This window comes from Formica exsecta, unplaced genomic scaffold, assembly GCF_003651465.1.
Source record: "Formica exsecta isolate Colony F162 unplaced genomic scaffold, ASM365146v1 scaffold696, whole genome shotgun sequence".
Lineage (NCBI taxonomy): Eukaryota > Metazoa > Arthropoda > Insecta > Hymenoptera > Formicidae > Formica > Formica exsecta.
The window spans coordinates 184,033-196,783 of NW_021853462.1; the positions used below are offsets into that span (position 1 = coordinate 184,033).

Consider the following 12,751-nt stretch of genomic DNA (forward strand, 5'->3'; position numbering starts at 1 on the left):
TTTAAATTAAATATGCAAAAAATGAGAGAGAGTGAGAGACAGAGACAAAATAGGATATCAGTGCATCAATATATATCACGAACAATAAATAATTGATACAAAAAAACAAGATCTAATAAATTAAATTTTTTAAAATTATTTATGTAAAGAAATTTATTTAATAAAAAAAAAATAAATTATTATGATATTTTTTAACTTTTGACATATTTATCGAATAAATAAATAAATAAATTTGTTAGGTCGATTTGCTTATATTGACAGATAAATGCACTGATATACTCGTAAAATATACGCGTTTTAAACTTTAGGAAAGAATGAATAATCGTCAATGAATAAATACGGCGACAAGCGCGTTAAAATATGTTTGATCAACGTGGAAATTTATATTACGTTTGAATAGATCGCCTTACAAGCGGCTCGAAAGTGTCATTGCATAATTTTATAAAATTCAATCGAATATCACGCAAAAGTGGTTTTGCATGTTTTAAACATCGCTCGTTTTGTGACAACTATTACGCGCGTCATTTATCATGTTTTATACGGTAACGGGAAAATTATTACGGCGAGTTGCCACGATATTGCAATAAATTCCTCTCCGCTAATCTCGCGCGCTTTCGGATACAAAACTGATAATTATTTGTAAAAGGCATTTAGAGGATCGAGAGTAAGTGTGTGTGTATATGTGTGAGAGAGAAAGAGAGAGAGAGAGAGAGAGCTGGCTTTCGCAAACGAGAATCGCGGATAATCATTTCGTGTGTAGATAATTACTTCTGTAATTTAAAAAATAGTTTGGAGCATGTGATAGATATTGCGGATATTTTGTTGCACTATATATAAAATGTAATATACATTTAAAATTTAAAATTAAAATTAAAATTAATTTAATATTTAGTATGACGAAGATTAGAAGACTTAATTTTAAATAATGAAACTTCATCATTTTTTAATTAAGAATTTAAAAAACTATTTTTTGGGAGAAATATTTAACTTTTATGTGTAACGCGTTACATATATTATTATAAAATATATTTGTTTTGTAATATAATTTTTAAAGCTACCATTATTTTATATTATATTATATATAATATATATTGATATTGTATTTATATGGAAAAAAAAATAAATTTGGATTATCATTGTATCTCTATCTTTGCTGAAATTTTTGACAAAAACAATTTTATGTAATAAAACAATCAAGAAAGATAAAATATGGAACAGAGTAATTGAAGGATTAATGTTGCCCCTATCATTTCGTGTGTAGATAATTACTTCTGTAATTTAAAAAATAGTTTGGAGCATGTGATAGATATTGCGGATATTTTGTTGCACTATATATAAAATGTAATATACATTTAAAATTTAGAACAGAGTAATTGAAGGATTAATGTTGCCCCTTGCATATTCTCGTATATTAGCGCACTCAGTGTCTCGCAAGATAGCAATCATGTAAATTAAGCTTACGCTTACGGGACAAAGATACATCTACATCGCGTTTCTCGCGAGAAGGCAAGACGTATATTACTCGTGTCGATTATTTATCGGATTATCTTGCTATCAAATATAACAGCACGCATGAATGATATCGATCATGTAACAATGATATTCGTATAGATAAAAGTCGGCACATGTGTGTGTGTGTGTGTGTGAATGTGTAGAAACACGTGGCTCGTGCCACGAGACTGTCGCGCGTACTTTTATCAGCATGCAATTTGCTGTAAAAGGCGGGAACCTGTTAACGTATGTTAATGACCTCGAGCGGCCAGTTGGGGGTCACAATAGCGCGACGAACAATAGCAAGGTCAGATACCGCGCAAGATCGAGGTGAGTCGTTACGTTTTAATTTACGCCGCCGGCCGTGGCAGAGAACTTTTTACGGTAGATCGCGGGCGTCAAAAGATTAGCTCTCTCCGTCTCTCACTCTCTTTAACACGGCGATAGCCGCGAGGTATTCCCGGGTAATTCGCCGTTGGCTGTCGGCTCGCTGGCTTGTCTGCCGGCGTGATTGACTCGGCGAGAAGCCGAGCGCCTGAGGATTACGCTAATAAATTGCGTCAACACGGTGAGTGATTATATCAATTATATTCCCTGCGACGTCAAAACTATATTCAATTTGTATTTTGTGATGTTAATATACATATATTTTCGATACGAAATATTTGTAGCGAAAAATGAATTATTTGCGTGACGAATGTTTAATGCATCTTCGATTAATATTTTTGATCGAGAAATACATTCTTTTTCTATATTTTTAACTTTGCAATATATATGTCGCGGCTTTTTTTTCTAATGAAAAAAAAGAAACATTTATTAATTTCTTTTTAATTTAATACGTACAATTAAAAAATTTTTAAGTACATACACATTATAAATTTTAGAAAGTTTTATAGAAAATATTAATATTAACTCATAAAATATATATTTCTGGTTGGATATTCTTTATTTAGCATATTTCTATAAAACCTAAAATGAAAAGTAGGTAACAGGTAAATATCTTGCGATACATACTCGCGTTTTTACGTAATATACTTACGCGATACTTTATCAGCGAATATATAAAAGCTGCGAAATCTTACGCACGCGAGGTTAATTCATTCGAGGTTAATTCAATTCCGACGAACTAAGCAGAAAGCTTTCATACATCTCCAGTCTCGGCTAAGATTCATTCGATTAATTAAGTATTGCGATACGATCTCTTTTATACAGTCGTTCGCCGATTTCTATTTTCTCGCGATCACTATCACGCGGATCAGTTTTACGATTCGGTTGCACCGATACTTATTTATGTAGATTACTATATAGACACCAAATAGGATAGTTGCATTATATCACTGTTTATGTACACTCTTACGAATATATAATGTATGATGTAATAATAAGATGCAAATTTGTCGCGTTTGTAGAGTGGGTAAAGTTAAAATATATTTGATAAGTCCTATTTTATGTTAATATTTTCTATCGTAAGAAATCTGTCAAGATTAACTGTTTTATTATTTAAAAGCGAATTAGCCATCAGAATTTCTCAGATTTAATAAAAGAAATTGGATAAATGTTTGTAAAATAATCTATATAATTTGAACAAAAAACATTAATAAATAATAAAATCTTCTGATATATATTGTAAATTTTTCGAATCTCTCATTTAGGCAGACAATGTTGCATTTATTCGATTGTGTCATCAAACAAAAATGATCAAGGATTTCTTATCTAAACGACAATAAAAATTAAATATAAAAATGCATTTTAGTGTGTCAGATATAATCGTGTAGTTAATATTTATTTTTCTATTCTTCTCGTGTGATCACATTAAATTTTATAAGAAAATATTAATTCTTTTATCTTTTAAGCTCTTTTATTTTATTTTTTTATTTTTATTCCCGGATTTATTCGGATCATTGATTTTGAGCAACAATAATAAATAAATGAATTAACCAATGAGAAGTAAAAACAAAATTAGATAAAAAAAATCCATCCATATTTAAAAATAGAAACGCATATAAATATATAAATACATAGATAAATAAATCCGATATGTATTTATATCGCGTACAACATTCTGTTGTAAATACGATTAGAATTGCGATATCGACTGCATCCACTCGGAATCCGGTGAATGGTATACTTAAGAAACAGAAGCAACCGCGTGTGTTAATTATTGCAACGTATAACCATCTTGCGAGCGAATAACATGTGATATGCGCGAGTACAAGCGTGAGAGGCGAGCCTCGACGGGATTTTGCGTAAAGACATTGCTTCGAGAAACACATCTCGTTTAGCCTCGAGATTAATTTTTCTCGTTTCTATTTTTTTAATCACGGTGATAAATCATTTACATTTGAATATTGAGGGAATATTAGAATGATAGTATAAATACATAGTATAAATACATAAATTATTTAAATGTATTAGATAGCATGTTTAATGTTATATTTTTCGACAACGTTTAAATATAATTATAGAATTTAGAAATGTTTAATTCTTTTCTTTAAAGAGTTAAGAGAATTAATTTTAAAATTTTATTAAGAAAATCAAAATCAAAGTTAAATTATTTAACCCACATAAATTTTTAAATCATCTTGTTACTATAATTTGTATAATTTTCTCAAATTTCTCTCTTCTAAAAAAATTATATTAACTCATCGTATTTTAAACTATGGAAAAAGAAAAGGTTTTTATCGTCTTTCATGTTATTCCCTTCGTCCGGAAATATTACGCAAACATTTTCCTTCGCGCCGGATGCCGGTCGAAATCTCGAGCGTGTATTCTGGACTGGCGGAGAACAGGAAAAGCGAGATCGCTCGAGCGGAAGGGGGAAGAAGGGGATTTCTCTCACGAGAGCGGTTTCCTTTTCGCCCTTCGCCTTCGTTCTCGCTCTCGCGATCAAAAAAATTTCAGATCCGCAATTGCGCCAGTCTAATCTTACGCTGCTATTGATCGTGCTTTCCGAGCGATTGTCGTAGTGAAAATCAAGCCGAGCATTTAATAGGAGGAGCAGGAGGGGGGAGGAAGCTAGGGCTGATTTCTTTTTTAATACTCGTATTCTATTGTATGTATCGAATATTTTGTGGAGAATGTGAAAATAGCAGAATTAACTAAATAAATATATTTTGATTTAATTATTTAATTAAATTAATTTAATCCGTACTTGATAGAAAAAAGTAAGATTTGTTTATATCGACGTTGACTAGTTCTGATTAATATTTTATGCACTTATATTATGGATAAAGTCCTGATTAGAAAAAAAATAAATTTTATTAAAGATTGTATTTGTGTGATATTTTACATATTAAAGTTTTAAGTATATTGACTGATTACACATTATAGACACAGTATTTAATGTCAAGGGTCTTGAAAGGAATCTGTTGAAAGGAATCTTGAATATATCTTAAACTCGATCAGTCTATCGGTAGTCCTAAGAGATTGTTCGCAGTGATGACAAATATATCATGGTTTTACGCGAGTATATTGCTTTCTGATGTAATACCACTTTTATTACATGCGTGTATTATAGAATCTAGGTCGTTTCGCTCTGGAAGCAGCCGGCCGATCGCGTCATCGGTTTGCTCGATGCACTCTTGCGTTTTTTTCCTTTTTCATCTTGATCTTGCGTGTAAACAACGACAGTGAAAGCGCAAAGTATTTTGTTAAAGCGCTAAAAAAAAAAAAAAAAAAAAAAAAAAAGGGAGCAAAAAAAAATTTTTAAAAGCCGGTAATAGAGGCGCGACGACGACGACGATAAAAGCGACGACCCGGTGGCGCGCGTGACGCAACCCGGGATTTCCGCGGAGTTTTCCGGGATTTCCGCGTATTGCTTTCCGCTCCGAATCCGCTTGTACGACCCCCTTCTTCTCCACCTGCGTCAGCATCCTGGAGGATTTATAAAAAAAAAAATAAGGGACGTCAGAAAACATTTTTAAACGCGTATCAGTTTTTATTGTATCATTTATAACCATTGCAATTTAATGTATCTTACATTCTTCGTTTGTAATTAATAGTAGAAAAAAATTAGAAATGCCGTTCTCATTTTTTTGGGGGAAAGTATGTATTAGAAAAAATATATGTTTTTAGATAAGCTTATATTTGATTTATATATAAAATAATTAAAAATACTTCTATACAAAAATTCAAAGAACTCGATTTTCAAGAAATATGATAGCGGTTAGATAATTACTTACGAAGTAGCGTAAGTAACTTTGGGAGAGCAGCTTGAAAGAGCAGCTTTCACATTCTCGTTGATAGATTCTATTTTTCGGCGACTTCGTTATCGAGAGTATGAAACCAAGGAATTTTTTAGGTACACAACGTTCGCGTTCATTCTCCGCACACTATTGCGAGGATAATAATTACGTATTACATATTCCGTTAATTACTGGCTATTTCTTATTTTGCCGTTTAGCACGTGTGCAAATTTATCCGCGTGATGAATCTGACGAATTAATTTTAACGCTATAAATTTTAGTATAATTAATCCTATTACGCACCACGTGTTAAGTATGATGCAACAGCACGATTATGATTGTCGCAAGTATTCTTGGCCAAATTATATATAGTTACATATATATTACAACTGTTAAATATTTATGCACATATCTTAATTTAAAGATATGTGTATATAAATAGCAATTGTAATATTGTATATAGTAAATAACAGTTGTATTGTGTTGTGTAATACATATATATTATATATATGTGTGTATTAATTTTTTTATCAATTTATTATTTTAATTTAAAAACTAGATGAAATAATTTCTATTGTTTTTGAAACTTTTTAATATTTGTATAAGATTTTAATTTAAGAAAATCTAAACTATTTTATTTGAGACATATAATGAAGCTTATGTAAACAATCTAACAATAAGTTATAATTTTATTGTTTTTTCGTGTTTCAAATTTTTTGTATTTTTTTTATCTCGCGAATGTAATGATAACGTCGGTGCAAACGATATCGATAAATTCAATAAAACGCGTCGCAAACAACGTCGGAGTGTTTAACGTCAACGTTTATTTTATTCGGCAGCAACTTTTATGACATCACTACGCAACTTAAAATGCTAATAAAGATTGTAACAGCAGCATTCATTCAACGTTAGTTTTTTTTACAAGGCAATAAGAACCTTGCGTGCTAATTATATCCATCGTGACAGATCATCGTCCTTTGTTCCGTTAAGCGCCGCGTTTAGCCTCGTTTCGCAAAATGCGATCGCTTTTACGACCTTGCTTGCAAAATATGCAATTATTTTATCGCTCATTACTGTTTTATTCATAGCATATCATTAATTAGGAGGACAGAATTTTTAACAAAATAAATAAAATATATCATTGATTCTAATAGAATGAAATAAAATAAAATATATATATATTTATAACTATTTCTTATTACTTTTTGTAGATAATAATATAATTTTATATTGTATTATATTATTACACATACACACACACACAAAATTATATTCTAAAAATATTATTTTTCTATTATTTCTAAATAATATTGACAAAATGGATCCATTCTACATGATAGTAACTAGCAAAATACACTAAATATATAAACTTGCTTATTCTCTTTTGCAGTTAATACTCAATTTGTTAAAATCTAAGCTAAATATAGTTCGTGTGTTCGAACTCGATCAAATTCTTCGTTTAATTTGATATTTAGTACATAGTGAAAGTTTATAATATTTATTAAAGTTTCTTTTTCCTTCTCTCATTTTATCTTTCTTCTTTTTCTAAAACAGTTTAGACATTTCTTAAGTAATTCGATTCGGTCGATTAATAAGCAACATATGTTGATTAGAAGCCGCGAAAAAAGTGCCGAACCACATTCCGCGAGTAATTAAAATGAAAACAGCATCGTTGTATGTCAATGTGTGCATGTGTGCATGTATGTATGGCCACAATGTTACAGAAAATTATTTTATTTAGTAGATTGTTGCAAAGAGAGAAAGAAAGAGAGAGAGAGAGAAAATGTATTTTAAATGCATTTTTTGCTAATACTTCAATTTACAGGGAGTTTCATCAAATTTTATTTTATCTTATCTATGATTTTCTTATGAAGTTTTTTAATTTATAGAAATCTTAAGAAATTTTAAGAATTGTTTTTTTTATTTTATTTTATTTTTTTATTTGAACGTTTGAATTGATGATTTTTGAATGATAAATTATGAAAAATTAATTGACTTTTTTCTCCCCCGAAATTTTTAACATTTACGGAATAAAAAATAACAAAAATTTTTAAAGTAAAATATATCTTGAGATAAAAATTAATTTGTTGGAAATAAATCTTTTTCTATAAAAGAGTTTATTTATTTATAAAAGTATTTGTTATTTATTCAGACAATTGATAATTTTTATAAACAATGATTTTTTTAAAAGAAATATTTTACTGATAAAAGAGAGATAATTTCACACAGATTAGTTTGGTCAAAGAATTTGATCATGAAAAACGATTTATTAGAGCACTCCATGTAATGTGACGTAATCGAAATGTAATAAAGTACATTTCATTTCTGTTTTTTATGTTGGCTATTAATAAACGCTTATTAAACGTCATGCAAAAACGCGGGACCAAACAAAAATGGAGATATTGAAATCGTGAAATTTCGTCAACCTGCTATAAGTAATCATGAAATAATATAGACACATTAACATTTAATTAGCATTTTTAACTATGAATCACTTTTTACTTAATTTTTTGATGTGTAAAATTGAATGAAGAAAATTACAGTATAAATACAGTAATGGAAAATTGATTAAAGAATGATACATTATTTGTCTAAGAACAGAAGCAAATATGTCACGACTCAAAATTTGAAATTCGATTTTCCACATATCCCGTTCCTTCCGACGAAATGGAGGACGAAATGTAGTATTGGCATTACGTAAGCAAGGCATGTAACTCTCTCGGTTGCGTTTGATTATGTGGGAAGTCGATTGTAACTGCGTATCTGTATGAAAACGGCACATGTATACAATCGAGGGATCGAATTGAATGTATAATCATTGGAGCGTGACTTCGAGAGCGTTTTATGCACCCAAAGTGCGGACTCGTGTCTCTCTTTCTCTGAATATACTTCAGATATCTTGTGTTTTGCATCCTACTTACGTTAGGTATACTCACATCTAGTGGATGTAGCAATAATTGGCTCCAGAGATAACTGCTTTCTCGAAAATCTTTGTTCCGTCAATCTAGATCACGATCTAGGATCTCTCGACTCCATACAATGGTGAAAAAATTCGATAGATAGAGAGAGAAATGTTATTCAGATTTTAAAGTGGATGTACCAGCAGAATTGATCGGCCATTAGTAAGAGACTATGAAATCTATGTTTATCTATTAAAATTTAATACATAATACACGCATAATAGCGTAAAATATAAATATATGATAAAATATAATAAAAAATTTCTTAACATTTTATAACGTAATTATATATAATACTAAGTATAACGCGAATTTATATAATAAATATAAATATTTTTATTTCCATAAAGGTAACGAATTTTAAAGATAACGAATTACTTGGTTTTTAATTATACCTTATTACAGCACAAAACATTGCAGTAACATTGCGGCAATGTTCTGTGGTGTGCTGTATGACGGAATGTATTTACAAATTAAATTACAAATTAAGACGATTGAATGAGATGATCTTTCCCGATAATCTTGTAACTGTAATATATGTTATATTTTGAAATATAATTGCGGAATCGAAAATTCTGCAACGGAAAGTTTTAATATTTTGTTTCCATCGTTTTGATATTCAAGACATGCAGTTTTTTTTTTAGTAAAATTTTTTAGTAATAAAAAAAGAAAATAAGACTTTACACATTTTTCGTTTATTTTACGCAAATACATATGTATTAAATAAAGTTTGTTTATTTCAGAACTCCTTGTAGAGAAATAAGACTATAAAATTTCAGTTATATTTTTGCTATTTTATTAACGATAAAGATAAAAAGAAAGTAACAATAAAGAAGAACATTAATAAAGATAGCTGGAAGAGAATAAATTCTATTTGTAATAAATTCCAATAAATACCTCTAAATACATAATGTAAATCTGTAGATATACACAGATGTTTTATAATTGTATGATAAACCGATAAACCATAACGTAAAAAACTGATCAAAAATGAATGTGTCTCTGCCAATATATCATAACAAAAATGTATTAAATATTTTATTATATATATAATATATATAATGAAAAGATATAACAACACTTTTTACAGAGTTTAAAGTGTAATAAAACAAAAAATAATTTTTTTTTTTTCTCGGGACTCTGCCTTTATCGAATAATTTGATCGAAAGAGAACGGTTTTAAATAAGTAAATAAATAAATAAATAAGTAACGAGAAATAAATAAAAATCCACGTTCTGCTATTATATCGACTATCCTATTTTATTTATGTCTCGTTTTCGTCGTCTCTTTCGCTTGGCTCTGTTGCCGCTTCTGTTGGCCATTTTCCCGCGGTCGCGGCCGGATCCACGTTAGTAGTGATAACAGTGGTGTCGGTGACGTTGATAATGGTGATCGGTGGGTCTGTGATTACGATAGGCCCGAGAGGCTCCGCGGTCTGCTCATCTTCTTTGGGAGGCTTTTGCTCGTGCTTCGTGTCCTCGTTTGAAATTTCTTCGATACTCGGCTTGTCCGCGAGATCTTGCATTTCTTCTGATAATCCCACGGTAGTATTAAGCATTGGTGGTAGCAATTCAGTAGATGGTACCATAGTTTTTATCTGGCATTGCCGACCCATGTAGCCCAGAGGACAAATGCATCTGCGAAAGGCGAATATGGGAGATTCTTTTTCTAATATTTTTTACTTGATATTATTAATATTTGTGTAACATTAATATTTAATCTTAATAATTAATGCGTTGATATATCGTATATTTTATATTTATGCCGCTTATTATTAATATTATTCGCTGAAAAGAAATGTCATCACGTTTACTATACACTACGGATTTCAATGATCGTTTGTGTCGTTTCTCGGCTATATGATCGAGAATCGAATCTCTCGTGACATAATCTCACCTGTAATCGCCGTCCTCATGAATCATGCTAATACAGGTGGCACCATTTTGACATGTACCGAGATGCTCGTCGCAATAGGTGAGCTTCTCGTTGCATAGATCGCCGGCCCAACCCGGCTTGCATCGGCCGTTTGCAAGATCCGTGTACGCACCCGGGATATCGCACGCATTCGGTGCAGTTGGGCCCCGACCAGCCTACGCGACATCTGCATGTGCCTGGTCGCCTGCAGGTGCCGTGTTCCCGGCTGCATCCTTGCGAACAGATCGCTAGTAAAGGCAGCATATTATTAGTGTCTTATCACATTATCAATCTCTATTATAATGAAATATTATAATATAAATTTTTAATATATTATCAGAGATATTTAATATATATTTTACTTGATATATTATATATTATATCAGAAACAGTAAAAAATAATATATTAGTTGGAAAATTTAAATGATTTAGATGATTAGATCTTTTCCGAATAGAAATTTCTTGTTACTAGACATATATTTTTATCTTTCAATTATTAATTTTTTAAATAATTTTATATTTTGATATTAATTTATAATTAATTTTCTCTGTTTTAACTTTATAAAAATAAGCATAAATGTAATGTTTTTATCTATTTGTTCTAGAGATTTGGAAAAGTGAATATTTATTTCTAGTAATTCTAGAAAAGACTTTTGATTAGCAAACATATGAAGTGTTTTCTTTTTTGGACAGATCTCGTATATATATATATATAACTCATTGTATGTTTTTTTTTACACGTTGTCAAAGTTTGCCAACGAAGGATTCTGTGTATACTTAAAGAGAAGGATTCCGTTTCAGTCCTTGCACAAGTAGAACAAAAATATGATTCTCGTTGATGGTCACGTTGCCGTTTATGTTAGTAAAGGCCCCGTCTGTTTGTTCTCGTCGTGCGTCTCGAGAATAAACTTACGCGTTTGACAAAGCAGTCCGGTCCAACCCGGATCGCATCGACACTCCAAAGGTCCTTGACAGGTTCCGTGGACGCAGCCCGGCAGTACCGCGCACTGTTTGCATTTGGGGCCCTGCCAACCTAAACGACATCTGAAAAAAAGAACACAAGTCTTGATTTCTCTCTTTCTGACACACATCTGTGCCAATACAATCTCGGCGATTATGTTGCATTCATTTTTTCATAAAACATATTTTTTATTTATTTTTGATATTATAATAATTATGCTTATTTTTATATTTATAATACATATTTCATAATATTTTTTTAACAATATATTAATCAATTTTTTCAGCAATCTATTATACTTTATTTTCTAACAATTTTATTTATTTTTTAATTAATATAGATATTTGCCATTGAGATAAAAAAATATCTTATTGTTTGTAGTTATAGTCGAGGAAAAAGTGACAAATAATGAATATCATTAAATACCAACTAAGTCAAAAATTATCTTTACCAAATATATTTTGATTTTAATAATAAATAATGAAATTAATTTTTTGATAAGAAAATCTTTGGCCAAAAAATTGCAAAAATATGGAATTACGTTATTAAATATGGAAACGCACATATATATACATATAGGAATATATGTAATAAGATTAATTACCTGCATTCGCCGGGTTTCTCGCAGTAACCCTGACTGGATAGGCAATCGGACGCGCAAACGGGTTCGGAACAAAACATGCCCTTCCAACCGGGATCGCAGGAGCATTCGAAGCTCACGTTACACCTGAAAGCGAAAATCATAACGTCAAGTGTCTGTCTATCTATCGATTGGAATTGATTACGGTCACGAGAGATCACTTTAAGCGAGGAAGCGTTTCGTGTTACACGGAAATTATGGTCGCTCGTTTACCCAAGGTGAAAGCAAAGCGAAGCTGATACGGGTTGTTGTTCAAGCGGCGTTCAATTTATGTACGTATGTATGCGATACGATAAATCGCGCATTATAACCATGTGGATGCTTTTTGTTATCAAGCATAATTGACGAACGTAAAGAAGGATCTATGAAGGATCAGCCGGTATTTTGCGTACTTTTCTTAATTTGGGAAGCATATCTAGGGGTAATTAAATTTAAAAAAATATTGATCAAAGAATCGAATCTCTAATCTAATCTAAATTTAAGTAGTGCATGATTTTACACTCAACATATGCACAAATGAAACGTATCAAAATAAAATTTGGAAGTTATGCATATATTCTTTGATATAAATTTAATACTTTAAATTATATATAATAAAAGA

At 30.7% G+C, this 12,751-nt stretch overlaps 1 pseudogene; it reads right to left on the minus strand.

Moving 5' to 3' along the window:
* Positions 1-7,814: 7,814 nt before the first annotated feature.
* Positions 7,815-12,751, minus strand: part of LOC115243189 — a 16,376-nt pseudogene continuing 11,439 nt past the window's right edge.